The sequence below is a fragment of the Trachypithecus francoisi genome, unplaced genomic scaffold, assembly GCF_009764315.1.
Source record: "Trachypithecus francoisi isolate TF-2019V2 unplaced genomic scaffold, Tfra_2.0 Lachesis_group9, whole genome shotgun sequence".
Classification (NCBI taxonomy): Eukaryota; Metazoa; Chordata; class Mammalia; order Primates; family Cercopithecidae; genus Trachypithecus; species Trachypithecus francoisi.
In genome coordinates this window covers 59,545,295-59,559,038 of record NW_022681474.1, presented here as the reverse complement: position 1 = coordinate 59,559,038, position 13,744 = coordinate 59,545,295, and the positions used below count along the sequence as shown (strand labels likewise).

The following is a 13,744-nucleotide window of genomic DNA, read 5'->3' as shown; positions in this document are numbered from 1 at the left end:
TTAGGGTGTTGTGTCAGCTGTTCTCTTTTAGGCTGTGCTGCCATCCTTGCTGAATTTTAGAGATGCTTAATAAAAGCAAAGAGGGAAGAACTTGCAGTTTGCTTTTGTGAATTTAGGTAGAAGAGAACATTTACCAATGTCAGAAAGACAATTCTTTAATAGATAGTTTTGTGTTTCATTTTAGAATCACAGGAAGCTGAGGAGGAAAGCTGGTAGCAGAAGTGGTTGAAAAATGTTCATCTGAGACTTGGTCTAAACTGTCAGAAAATGAGGTGTCACAGCAGGCCATTAACTCTCTCTCTCAGTCAAGGATTTCAAAGAAGAACGTGAACATGATTTTAGCAAAATTTCCATTGTGAGGTCATTTTCAATAGAAACAAAGGATTCCACAGGTATGCTGGCAGCCATCAGAACAAAACCAGCTCATGGCTGTGTAACTACAGTCTCAGGCTAGGCCTGCCATCTAGCCCACCAGATGCCCTCCAGGACAAGGCAATGATAGAAAGTGGCATGGGATTCACCCTAGAGGCTTCCACAGAAGCTGGTCTAGAAGTTGGAAACTCCTGTCTAGAGCCTGTGCCCAGCAGAAGAAGCAAGCTGAGAAAGTCCAAGCCTGTCCCTCTGAGGAAGAAAGCAATTGAAGGAGAGTTCTCAGATGCCAGCGCTGCTGTGGAAAGCACACTTCTCCCTAAGGCATCCTACCGCTTGAGTCCCAAAGAACTGGATGAGACTACAAGTCCTTCTTTGCTAGGAGGTGCCAGGTTCCAGAAGTCTCCTCCTGACCTTAAAGAAACTCCCGGTACTCTGTAAGCCCTTCCAAGGAAACTTGGCAGGAAACCAAGTAGCAAACTGACTCACAAGATACAAAAAGATGGCATCAGTAAGTAAGCAGGTGTAGAACAGCCTACAGACCCAGTGGCACAAGATGGGCCTCTCTCCCAAGTGTCTTCCAAGCTAGATCCTAGTCAGTGGGATAACCCCAGCTTCAGCTCCTTTGGGAGCCACTCCATTCTGCAGAACTCCCCAACCCTCTCTTCTGAGGGCTTCTACCACTTTGACCCAAATAACTTTGATGAATCCAGGGATCTCCTTAAACCAACTGTGACCTTAACAAGCAGTGACTTTTGTTCTCCCATTGGAAATCATGTTAAAGAAATATTAGAATCACCCAAGAAGGCAAAGTCACATTGGATAATGAGTGACGGTGCTGGGGGTCATGCTCTGTGTCTTCTCTGTGAGTTTGTCAGATGGCTACTTTTGGCTTTGGTGAAATGAATTTACCTTTGAGGTCCACCGAGGTTGATACAAAGCTTATAACATGTGTAGTTTCTGGCTCATCAGCAAGGAGGTAAATTTCCAATTAGAATCAAGAATATTTTAAATGATCAGTTAAAACTGAGTAAATTATTTGGTTTAATCAGTCCCCCCATCTCTCCTGGGAAATCATCTGACTTTTGCAAGGTCCTTGGAGTTTTCAACGTAATCACTTAAGGTCACATTCTATATCAAGTTTCAGTTTAAATTTGCTGCAAGATTACTTTATCACAAAACTTTAGTTAAGTACAGTATAATACAGTCATACATCACTTAGTCAGAGGGTAGTTCTGAGAAATGCATCTTTCGGTGATTTTTTTGTGTGAACATCATAAAGTCCACTTACACAAACTTAGGTGGTGTAGACTATTACACACCTGGGCTAAATGGCACAACCTATTGCTCCTAGGCTACAAACCTGTACATCACATTATTGTACTGAATACTATAGGTGTTAGGTGTGATGTCTCATGCTTGTAATCCCAACATTTTTGGAGGCTAAGGTAGGAAGATCCCTTGAGGCCAGGAGTTCAAGACCAGCCTGGTCAACATAGTGAGACCCCCCACCCACACCAAAACACACCTCCCATCTCTTAAGTTTTTTAAAAAATTAGCTGGGAGTGGTGGTGCATGCCTGTAGTCCCAACTACTCAAGAGGTTGAAGCAGGAGGATTGCTTGAGCCTAGGAGGCTGAGTCTGCAGTGACCCATGATTTTGCCATTGTACTCCAGCCTGGCTGGCAGAACAAAATCCTGTCTAAAAACAAATAAAACAAAAAAAAAAACAAACAAGAAAACAAACTACTGTGGGCAATTGTAACACAATGGTAAGTATTTGTGTATCTAAACATATCTAAGCATAGAAAAGTTACAGTAAAAATGTGGTATAAAAGATAAAAAATAATACACCTGTAGAGGACGCTTACCATGAATGGAACTTGCAGGACAGGAAGTTGCTCTGAGTGTGTCAATGAGTGAGTGGTGAGTGAATGTGAAGGCCTAGGACATTACAGTACACTACGGTAGCTTGTATAAACACTGTGCCCTTCAGGTACACTAAATTTATTTTTAAAAACTTTTCCTTCTATAGTAAATTAAATTTAATTTACTGTATACTTTATCACCTTTTGAACTTTTAAAGAAGCTTTGACTCTTTTGTAATAGTAATTAGCTTAAAAAACAAACATATGGAACAGCTATACAAAAATATTTTCTTTCTTTATATCCCTAGTTCATAAGTTTTCTTTGTTTAAAATTACTTATTTACTTTTTAAACTTTTTTGTTAAAAACTAAGGCACAGACACACAAGTTGCCTAGGCTTACACAGGGTCAGGATCATCAGGACATCACTAGGCAATAGTTTTTCATCTCCATTATAACCCTTCGGGACCACCACATGACCGAGAGTTCATTACGTGGCACATAGTCGACTCTATATCCTTTTGTGGCCCTGTGACATTTTACTAAAAAGTTTCAGTAAAATGTAGATACAAAGAAGGACCAATGAGTTGCAGGATGAAATATGGAAAAGGAGTACAAGAAACACTATGTTTGTAATTGTCACTGTAGATCAGTTGGGGAAATGCTTCTCAGTGTTGCTATGACTTAAAGAAAAACTCCAGATGGCATGGTGACTTTCAGCAGAAAGGAAGACACCCAGAGGTTTAAAGAGCAGAAGGATGGACTAAAGTACCAAGAAAATAGAGCGATAAAGGAGTCAGTTCTTTAGCAGCCCCAGAATGTCTAAGGGGAGTGAAATGTCATTAGTAACTCTGGATCTGTTCTTTGATCGTATATCAGCAGTTAAATGGTTGTTGACTGGGTGCCCTCTTTTGTGGCTTTTAAGGCTATTTAGTTCTCTCTAGACAGCACTTGGGGTATGTACTTGGCACATCACTGCCTTGTTACTTCCTCCTCTAAATGTGAAATGCTTCAGGAAGTTGATAAGGAGTCATTTGTGAGCCTTTCAGTTGCATGCAAGCAGTGCATTCATGTCAAATAAGAAGAAACCTGGGCCAAAGAGAGGATAATTCATTCAACACTTTATAATCAGCGCAAGAAGCACCATTTTTCGAGTCCTACCACCCTCACCCGGTAGGTAATCTTTTTCCCCTATTCTGTTTTTGTCAAATGAACTTTTCAATCTAATACACTTAATAGGTTTTTTAAAGGTCCTTATGCAACCAAAAACGTTGTTTTCTTGTTCTTTATACAAGAAAGCAGTGCTAGACCTCTTGGAAGTTTACTTTTCATCTATAAATTTGAATTTGTGGCATTTCTGAGTGTTTCTACCAGTCTCTCTTATAGTTGAAGTCTGTTAATCATTCATTCACTAGTGATAACATTCATGAATATGACATTTTTAATGAGTATCTCACCTCATAGAAAGAATTGTGCAGTTTTTACATCTGCCAGACTAGAGTTGAATATTCCAGTCTTCACATAATTTTTTTCTCCATCTGTCTATCTTTCCTGTCTCTTAATTTTGTTGGTGCATCAGGATTACTGAACAAGTGAAATTTCTCTGTTTTCTATTGTAAGTACTCCTGCTGTTTCTGTTTGTCCCTGGGACCGTTGGCAGCTTCCTCTACCATACTCCCTGAGCCATCTCTCCATAACATGTTTGCTTCTAATTCTGAGTTTGATCTTTTGATGATTTTTTGTATTTCATTGGCCACTTCATGAGTCAACTGAGTCAACTAAGCTTTGCAGGTGCCCGCATCTAAGGGAGTGGGTCTCAGTCTTTACACCTTAGGTGTCATGTGGTGCTTTGACAATACCAAGAGCTGGCTTGGCCCCAAGATCATCACAGCAGTTTGAGGGACTGTTCTGCTATTTAACATTGGAAATCATTGGCTTTTTTGGTAGGATAAAGCTGCTGGCTTGGAACAGTTAATTTTACTGAGTCAGCTCAACTTGAGTTTGGTGGCAGAGGGTGGCACTCAGTACAAAGACTAGGGAAAGAAGATCATGAAGTAGTGATTATGCACATTCTGGTAACTTACATGTTTGTCTTTCTATTTTTTCTTACAAAGGAAAGAAGTTGCTTTTTTTTCTTTTTTTGGTCACAGTGGTGTTTTTACTGAAAATTTTAAGTTTATTAAAACAGAACAGAATCCAAATTAGTCTTTTGATCATAAATTGTGTGCTAGTCTACAAATAACAGGTGGTGCAAGCTTTCCCCAGCTTCAGGCTTTGTGCAGTATGTGGCATTAATCTTCCATCTTGCTACTTAATAGGAGTGGTAACCGTTTACTCACATATTTTTATTTTTACACTTTTATCAACCACAGTTCTTGTCTGTGAGCACACAAGTCTAACTGGAACTCTTTTATGAGACTTCTGTGGCTTTTGTTGCAAAAAAAGAATTTTTAAAGAATCTGGTCCAGCATGACGATTTTTCTAATGAACGTCAAAGCCAAGCAAGGGAGGCTCAGAGAAGCTGAATGTCTCCAGCTGCTAAGGCTCTACTGTCTGAAAAGCTTTTGGTGGTATGTAATTAAAAACCATAGACATCAGCGTGGTAGTGTTTGAAAACTCACAGAAACAAGCAAGGGAGTCTTTTCAGAGAATGAGCCCCGGTGTAGGTCTTTATTTACCCCTTCTCTCCGGAGAAAACTCAGGGCATAAAAGGTGTCCCTGCCTCTCTCACGGGTAGATGTATGTTGTGTGTGGTGCTATACGCTTTGGCTTCTATCTGCACACACTGCTCTCTGTCCCATTTCATACCTTGACAGTTGTCAGTGTGGTTCCAAACTAGCTTTTTTATGTTTATTCTCTTGCCAAGAGTGGCTGTAAGGTGAAGAAGCATGAAACTCAGTCTCTCAATCTGGATGCATGTTCTTAGGTGATTCTGTGCTCATCCCCAGAACGTGTCTTAGACCAGGGGTCTCCCAGTGAGACTGGATCATAAGGACTTTCCAATGAGTGCCTGAGAAACCAATTTCCAGGTCCTCACTGTCCCTGAACAGAAGGTGCCTGAAGACACGAGAACCCTTTCACAATGACTCTCTCTCTCTCTCGTCTTTTTTTTTTTCCCCTTGGTAAAATTCTCACTAAAAGCTACAAAGATGCATCACCATAGGGTGTAAAAGTCTCCAGGGCACCAAAGGGAAGATCTGAAATATTGGTATAGGTTCTAAGAAGATAATTGACTCTAATAACTGAATGATATTTTTCTTAAGTCAGATGGTTTCCCAATTCATTGGTTTCAACAAAATAAGAAGACCTGAGTTGTTGGCTGATAGATCTAAAAATAATGTTTGATGATAGAATTTTTTGGCACATAACTTGGAAAGGGGTTCAAATAACTGAAAGGCACTTCTGTTACAAAACTACCTTCTGTTTCATCTATTGTTTATACTTAGAAACCAGGAATAAAATTGATGTTGACCTTTGTTACATTCTAGCAATAAACAATATGCATCCACGACCATATGAACTAACTACAAAACACACACAAACCAAAACCCAGGCCCATCTGATTGCAATGAGATCCTTCTGTTCTTTTTAAAACTTTATGTCAATATGCTTATGATTGTAGAAATACATTCATATTGGCTAATAGAATTCAATTTTAACATAACTTATTCTATACAATTTGGTATATGGTGTAAGATGTAAAAAAAAAGGGGTGTGGTGGGGAGAAATTTGTAATCTGAGTTATTTTTCATCTGTTACCAACGTGTAAAAGATTCTCCCTCAGATTTTGCTAAAGTAGGCAGCAAGAACTATGAGAAATTTGTCTTTTGTTTTCTTTAAAGAAAAACCCAAACCTATATATTTATTGTACTGTAGAAGTTTTTAAGACTTAGTGCAATAGAACATTTTGTAAATGATATAAAAATTTACTTTTGTGTCTGATAATACTTATCAAAACTTTCAATATTTTGAAAATAAATTATGTAATAGTAAATGTAACAATAACTCTCCAGCAGAAAAAAATATTTAACACCTCAAGACTTATAGTCAAAGAAAAAAATGTAACAGAGACATTGGATAGAAACCTTTAAAAGACTTACAGTCAGGGTCGGGAGCAAGATGGCCGAATAGGAACAGCTCCAGCCTCCAGATCCCAGCGTGAGAGACAGAGAAGACAGGTGATTTCTGCATTTTCAACTGAGGTACCGGGTTCATCTCATCTGGGCGAGGGATCGCCTCACCTGAGAAGCAAGGGGAAAGGGAATCCCTTTTCCTAGCCAAGGGAAACGGAGACACACAGCACCTGGAAAATCAGGTAACTCCCACCCTAATAATACGCTTTACCAAGGGTCTTAGCGAACAGCACACCAGGAGATTATATCCCACACCTGGCCTGGAGGGTCCCACGCCCACAGAGCCTCCCTCATAGCTAACACAGCAGTCTGAGATCTAACTGCAAGGCGAAGTGAGGCTGGGGAGGGGCACTCGCCATTGCTGAGGCTTAAGTAGGTAAACAAAGCCTAGGGAAAGCTCCAACTGGTTGGAGCCCAGTGCAGCTCAAGGAGGCCTGCCTGTCTCTGTAGACTCCACCTCTGGGTGGAGTCTGACAGCTGTCTCACAGCTTTGAAGAGAGCAGTGGATCTCCAAGTGCTGCGGTTGAGATCTGAGAATGGACAGACTGCCTGCTCAAGTGGGTCCCTGACCCCTGAGTAGCCTAACTGGGAGACGTCCCCCACTAGGTGCAGACTGACACCTCACACCTCACACGGTGGGGTACACCCCTGAGGCGAAGCTTCCAGAGCAAGAATCAGACAGCAGCACTCACTGTTCAGAAATATTCTATCTTCTGCAGCCTCTGCTGCTGATACCAAGGCAAACAGGGTCTGGAATGGACCTCAAGCAATCTCCAACAGATCTACAGTTGAAGGTCCTGACTGTTAGAAGGAAAACTAATAAACAGAAAGGACACCCACCCCAAAACTCCTTCAGTACATCACCAGCATCAAAGACCAAAGGCAGATAAAACCACAAAGATGGGGAAGAAGAGGGCAGAAGAGCTGGAAATTCAAAATATCACAGCACAACTCCCCTTCCAAAGGAATGAAGCTCATCGCCAGCAACAGATCAAAGCTGGATGGAGAATGACTTTGACGAGTTGAGAGGAGAAGGCTTCAGTCGATCAAACTTCTCAGAGCTAAAGGAGGAACTATGTACCCAGCGCAAAGAAACTAAAAATCTTGAAAAAAGAATGGAAGAATGGATAACTAGAATAATCAATGCAGAGAAGGTCATAAACGAATTGACAGAGATTAAAACCATGACAAGAGAAATATGTGACAAATGCACAAGCTTCAGTAACTGACTCGATCAACTGGAAGAAAGAGCATCAATGATTGAAGATCAGATGAATGAAATGAAGCAGGAAGAGAAGTCTAGAGAAAAAAAGGAAAAAGAAATGAACAAAGCCTCCAAGAAATACGGGATTATGTGAAAAGACCAAATCTACGTCTGATTGGGGTGCCTGAAAGTGAGGGGAAAAATGGAACCAAGTTGGAAAACACTCTTCAGGATATCATCCAGGAGAACTTCCCCAACCTAGAAAGGCAGGACAACATTCAAATTGAGGAAATACGAAGAATGCCACAAAGATACTCCTCGAGAAGAGCAACTCCAAAACACATAATTGTCAGATTCACCAAAGTTGAAATGGAGAAAAAAATGTTAAGGGCAGTCAGAGAGAAAGGTTGGGTTACCCACAAAGGGAAGCCCATCAGACTAACAACAGATCTCTCAGCAGAAACTCTCCAAGCCAGAAGAGAGTGGGGGCCAATATTCAACATCCTTAAAGAAAAGAATTTTCAACCCAGAATTTCATATCCAGCCAAACTAAGTTTCATCAATGAAGGAGAAAAAACATCCTTTACAGACAAGCAAATGCTTAGAGATTTTTGTCACCACCAGGCCTGACCTACAAGAGATCCTAAAGGAAGCACTAAACATGGAAAGGAACAACCAGTACCAGCCATTGCAAAAATATGTCAAAATGTAAAGACCATCGATGCTAGGAAGAAACTGTCTCAACTAACAAGCAAAATAACCAGCTAATATCACAATGACAGGATCAAGTTCACACAAAACAATATTAACCTTAAATGCAAATGGACTAAATGGTCTAATTAAAAGACACAGACTGGCAAATTGGATAAAGAGTCAAATCCATCAGTTTGCTGTATTCAGGAGACCCATCTCACACGCAGAGACACACATAGGCTCAAAATAAAGGGATGGAGGAATATCTACCAAGCAAATGGAGAACAAAAAAAAAACAGGGATTGCAATCCTAGTCTCTGATAAAACAGACTTTAAACCATCAAAGATCAAAAGAGACAAAGGAGGTCATTACATAATGGTAAAGGGATCAATTCAACAGGAAGAGCTAACTATCCTAAATATATATGTGCCCAATACAGGAGCACCCAGATTCATAAAGCAAGTCCTTAGAGACTTATAAAGAGACTTAGATCCCATACAATAATAATGGGAGACTTCAACACCCCACGGTCAACATTAGACAGAGCAATGAGACACAAAGTTAAAAAGGATATCCAGAAATTGAACTCAACTCTGCACCAAGTGGACCTAATAGACATCTACAGAACTCTCCACCCCAAATCAACAGAATATACATTCTTCTCAGCACCACATCACACTTATTCCAAAATTGACCACATAATTGGAAGTAAAGCATTCCTCAGCAAATGTAAAAGAACAGAAGTTATAACAAACCATCTCTCAGATCACAGTGCAATCAAACTAGAACTCAGGACTAAGAAAATCAAAACCGCTGAACTACATGGAAAATGAACAAACCTGCTCTGGAATGACTACTGGGTACATAATGAAATGAAGGCAGAAATAAAGATGTTCCTTGAAACCAATGAGAACAAAGATACAACAGACTAGAATCTCTGGGACACATTTAAAGCTGTGTGTAGAGGGAAATTTACAGCACTAAATGCCCACAAGAGAAAGCAGAAAAGATCTAAAATTGACGCCCTAACATCACAATTAAAAGAACTACAGAAGCAAGAGCAAACTCATTCAAAAGCTAGCAGAAGGCAAGAAATAACTAAGAGCAGAACTGAAGGAGACAGAGACACAAAAATCCCTTCAAAAAAATCAATGAATCTAGGAGCTGGTTTTTTGAAAAGATCAACAGAATTGACAGACCGCTAGCAAGACTAATAAAGAAGAAAAGAGAGAAGAATCAAATAGATGTAATAAAATATGATCAAGAGGATATCACCACCAACCCTCCCGAGGAATGCAAACTACCATCAGAGAATACTATAAACACCTCTATGCAAATAAACTAGAAAACCTAGAAGAAATGGATAATTTCCTGGACACTTACACTCTCCCAAGACTAAACCAGGAAAAAGTTGAATCTCTGAATAGACCAATAGCAGGCTCTGAAATTGAGGCAATAATTAATAGCCTACCAACCAAAAGCAGTCCAGGACCAGAAGGATTCACAGCCGAATTCTACCATAGGTTCAAGGAGGAGCTGGTACCAGTCCTTCTGAAACTATTCCAATCAATAGAAAAAGAGGGAATCCTCCCTAACTCATTTTTATGAGGCCAACATCATCCTGATACCAAAGCCTAGCAGAGACACAACAAAAAAAGAGAATTTTAGACCAATATCCCTGATGAACATCGATGCAAAAATCCTCAATAAAATACTGGCAAACTGAATCCAGCAGCACATCAAAAAGCTTATCCACCATGATCAAGTGGGCTTCATCCCTGGGATGCAAGGCTGGTTCAACATACGCAAATCAATAAACGTAATCCAGCATATAAACAGAACGAAAGACACAAACCACATGATTATCTCAATAGATGCAGAAAAGGCCTTTGACAAAATTCAACAGCCCTTCATGATAAAAACGCTCAATAAATTCGGTATTGATGGGACATATCTCAAAATAATAAGAGCTATTTATGACAAACCCATAGCTAATATCATACTGAATGGGCAAAAACTGGAAAAATTCCCTTTGAAAACTGGCACAAGACAGGGATGCCCTCTCTCACCACTCCTATTCAACATAGTATTGAAAGTTCTGGCTAGGGCAATCAGGCAAGAGAAAGAAATCAAGGGTATTCAGTTAGGAAAAGAAGAAGTCAAATTGTCCCTGTTTGCAGATGACATGATTGTATATTCAGAAAACCCCATCATCTCAGCCCAAAATCTCCTTAAGCTGATAAGAAACTTCAGCAAAGTCTCAGGATCCAAAATTAATGTGCAAAAATCACAAGCATTCTTATACACCAGTAACAGACAAACAGAGAGCCAAATCAGGAATGAACTTCCATTCACAATTGCTTCAAAGAGAATAAAATACCTAGGAATCCAACTTACAAGGGATGTAAAGGACCTCTTCAGGAGAACTACAAACCACTGCTCAGTGAAATCAAAGAGGACACAAACAAATGGAAGAACATACCATGCTCATGGATAGGAAGAATCAATATCGTGAAAATGGCCATGCTGCCCAAGGTAATTTACCGATTCAATGCCATTCCCATCAAATTACCAATGGTTTTCTTCACAGAATTGGAAAAAAACTGCTTTAAAGTCCATATGGAACCAAAAAAGAGCCCACATTGCCAAGACAATCCTAATTCAAAAGAACAAAGGCTGGAGGCATCACACTACCTGACTTTAAACTATACTACAAGGCTACAGTAACCAAAACAGCATGGTACTGGTACCAAAACAGAGATATAGACCAATGGAACAGAACAGAGTCCTCAGAAATAATACCACACAGCTACAGCCATCTGATCTTTGACAAACCTGAGAAAAACAAGAAATGGGGAAAGGATACCCTATTTAATAAATGGTGCTGGGAAAATCGGCTAGCCATAAGTAGAAAGCTGAAACTGGATCCTTTCCTTACTCCTTATACGAAAATTAAATCATGATGGATTAGAGACTTAAATGTTAGACCTAAAACCATAAAAACCCTAAAAGAGAAACCTAAGTAATACCATTCAGGACATAAGCATGGGCAAGGACTTCATGTCTAAAACACCAAAAGCAATTGCAACAAAAGCAAAAATTGACAAATGGAATCTAATTAAACTAAAGAGTTTCTGCACAGAAAAAGAAACTATCATCAGAGTGAACAGGCAACCCACAGAATGGGAGAAAACTTTTACAATCTACTCATCTGACAAAGGGCTAATATCCAGAACCTACAAAGAACTCAAACAAATTTACAAGAAGAAAAACAAACAACCCCATCAAAAAGTGGGCAAAGGATATGAACAGACATTTCTCAAAAGAAGACATGCATACAGCCAACAGATACATGAAAAAATGCTTGTCATCATTGGCCATCAGAGAAATCCAAATCAAAACCACAATGAGATACCATCTCACACCAGTTAGAATGGCAATCATTAAAAAGTCAGGAAACAACAGGTGCTGCAGAGGATGTGGAGAAATAGGAACACTTTTACACTGTTGGTGGGACTGTAAACTGGTTCAACCATTGTGGAAAACAGTATGGCGATTCCTCAAGGATCTAGAACTAGAAGTACCATATGACCCAGCCATCCCATTACTGGGTATATACCCAAAGGATTATAAATCATGCTGCTATAAAGACACATGCACACGTATGTTTATTGTGGCACTATTCATAATAGCAAAGACTTGAAATCAACCCAAATGTCCATCAGTGACAGACTGGATTAAGAAAATGTGGCACATATACACCATGGAATACTATGCAGCCATAAAAAAGGATGAGTTCATGTCCTTTGTAGGGACATGGAGCTGGTAACCATCATTCTCAGCAAACTATCTCAAGAACAGAAAACCAAACACTGTATGTTCTCACTCATAGGTGGGAATTGATCAATGAGATCACTTGGACTCTGGAAGGGGAACGTCACACACCAAGGCCTTTATGGGGGGGGGAGGGATGGCTTTGGGGGTTATACCTGACGTAAATGACGAGTTGATGTGTGTAGCACACCAACATGGCACAAGTATACATATGTAACAAACCTGCACATTATGCACATGTACCCTAGAACTTAAAGTATAATAATATTTAAAAAAAGACTTTCAGTCATGCAGATGTTTTTCATTGGGATAATTTCTTGATGGAAGTGGAATGGAAATACAGAGGAAAGGGAATAACATAAATTTCTGACTTATTCAGGAACTTGTTCAGATAAATTTAAAATGGATCATATGGTATCAAATCACAAAGGTAACTAGATAGCATTAAGCAAATTCAGTATTTGGAATAAGGCAGATATTATATTCTTTGCAATCATTTAAACTTATGCTGAAAAGTTTTTAGATGTCATTTGAAAATGCAATGGGGTACATAGATTTTTTTAAAAATTAGGAGGTATCTGAGCAAAAAAATTGAAAACCACTGTCTTAGACCACTTAAACTGCTTGCTTATAAACTTAGCCTAGAGAAGCTCATTTTTTAAAACCTCAGACTCAAATTACAAAACCTAGGTTCTACAAAACCTAGCATGTCACAATTGAAAGATTCCAGCTTCCTCCTTGTTTTGTATGCAGATCTGTGGCTAACCCCCTCACATATCTGTATAGAGTTGTGTCCACTTGGTTCCATTCACGAGATGTCACTTTTCCCCACTGCTTGCCCTCTTAAAGGGTAACATCTTCTCTGTTGTGTTTCTCAGGATGAAGGGACAGTGATCTACCAGATTTCAGACATTTATAATAGGGATGTCCAGGCTACCAATGAGGAGAAACTGGCATCCATGTCATGTGGTCAGAAATCAGCTGGGGCCGAGGTGAAAGGTGACCAGAGGAAGACCTGGAGTACTTTGAATGTTCTAGTGTTCCCATGTCTACCGTAAATCATGCGTTTTCATCCTCAGAAGCAGGTATGGAAGCATATCTTCATCTCTCTAATGTATATAAGCATAGAAATGCCTGAAAGCCTAATGAAGCAGGAGGCACCTTACAGAACTTAAAGAATTGGGTCACTGGAAGGATAGATTTAGAATCACTGACCTACGCTTTTGCTTCTTTATTGAGAAAGTGGACACTAACGAAAGTGGTAATTGATTTACTGGGAATGTAGGGATACTTGTAGCAAGTTGTATATGAGATGCTGATGTGTATGAGACTGCTTGAATTTCTTTATAATTTTCTGTGAATATGGCCATATCTTGTAGTGGTGTGTTAGTTCATTTGTGTTGCTGTAACAGGAATACCTGAGACTAGCTAATTTATAAGAAAAAGAGGTTTATTTGATTCTTTTTTCTGCAGGCTGTAGAAGAAGCATGTCACCAGTGTCTCCTTCTGGTGAGGGACTCAGGAAGCTTCCAATCATGGCAGAAGGCAAAAGGGAGCAAGTGTGTCACATGGTGAGAGGGAGGGAGGAAAAGAGAGGGGTAGGAAGATGCCAAGCTGTTTTTAAGAAACATATCTCACAGAAAC

At 39.7% G+C, this 13,744-nt stretch overlaps 1 pseudogene; it reads left to right on the top strand.

The window, feature by feature from the left end:
• Positions 1-414: 414 nt before the first annotated feature.
• On the top strand, positions 415-13,238 carry LOC117082115 (annotated as a pseudogene).
• The last annotated feature ends 506 nt before the right edge of the window (positions 13,239-13,744 follow it).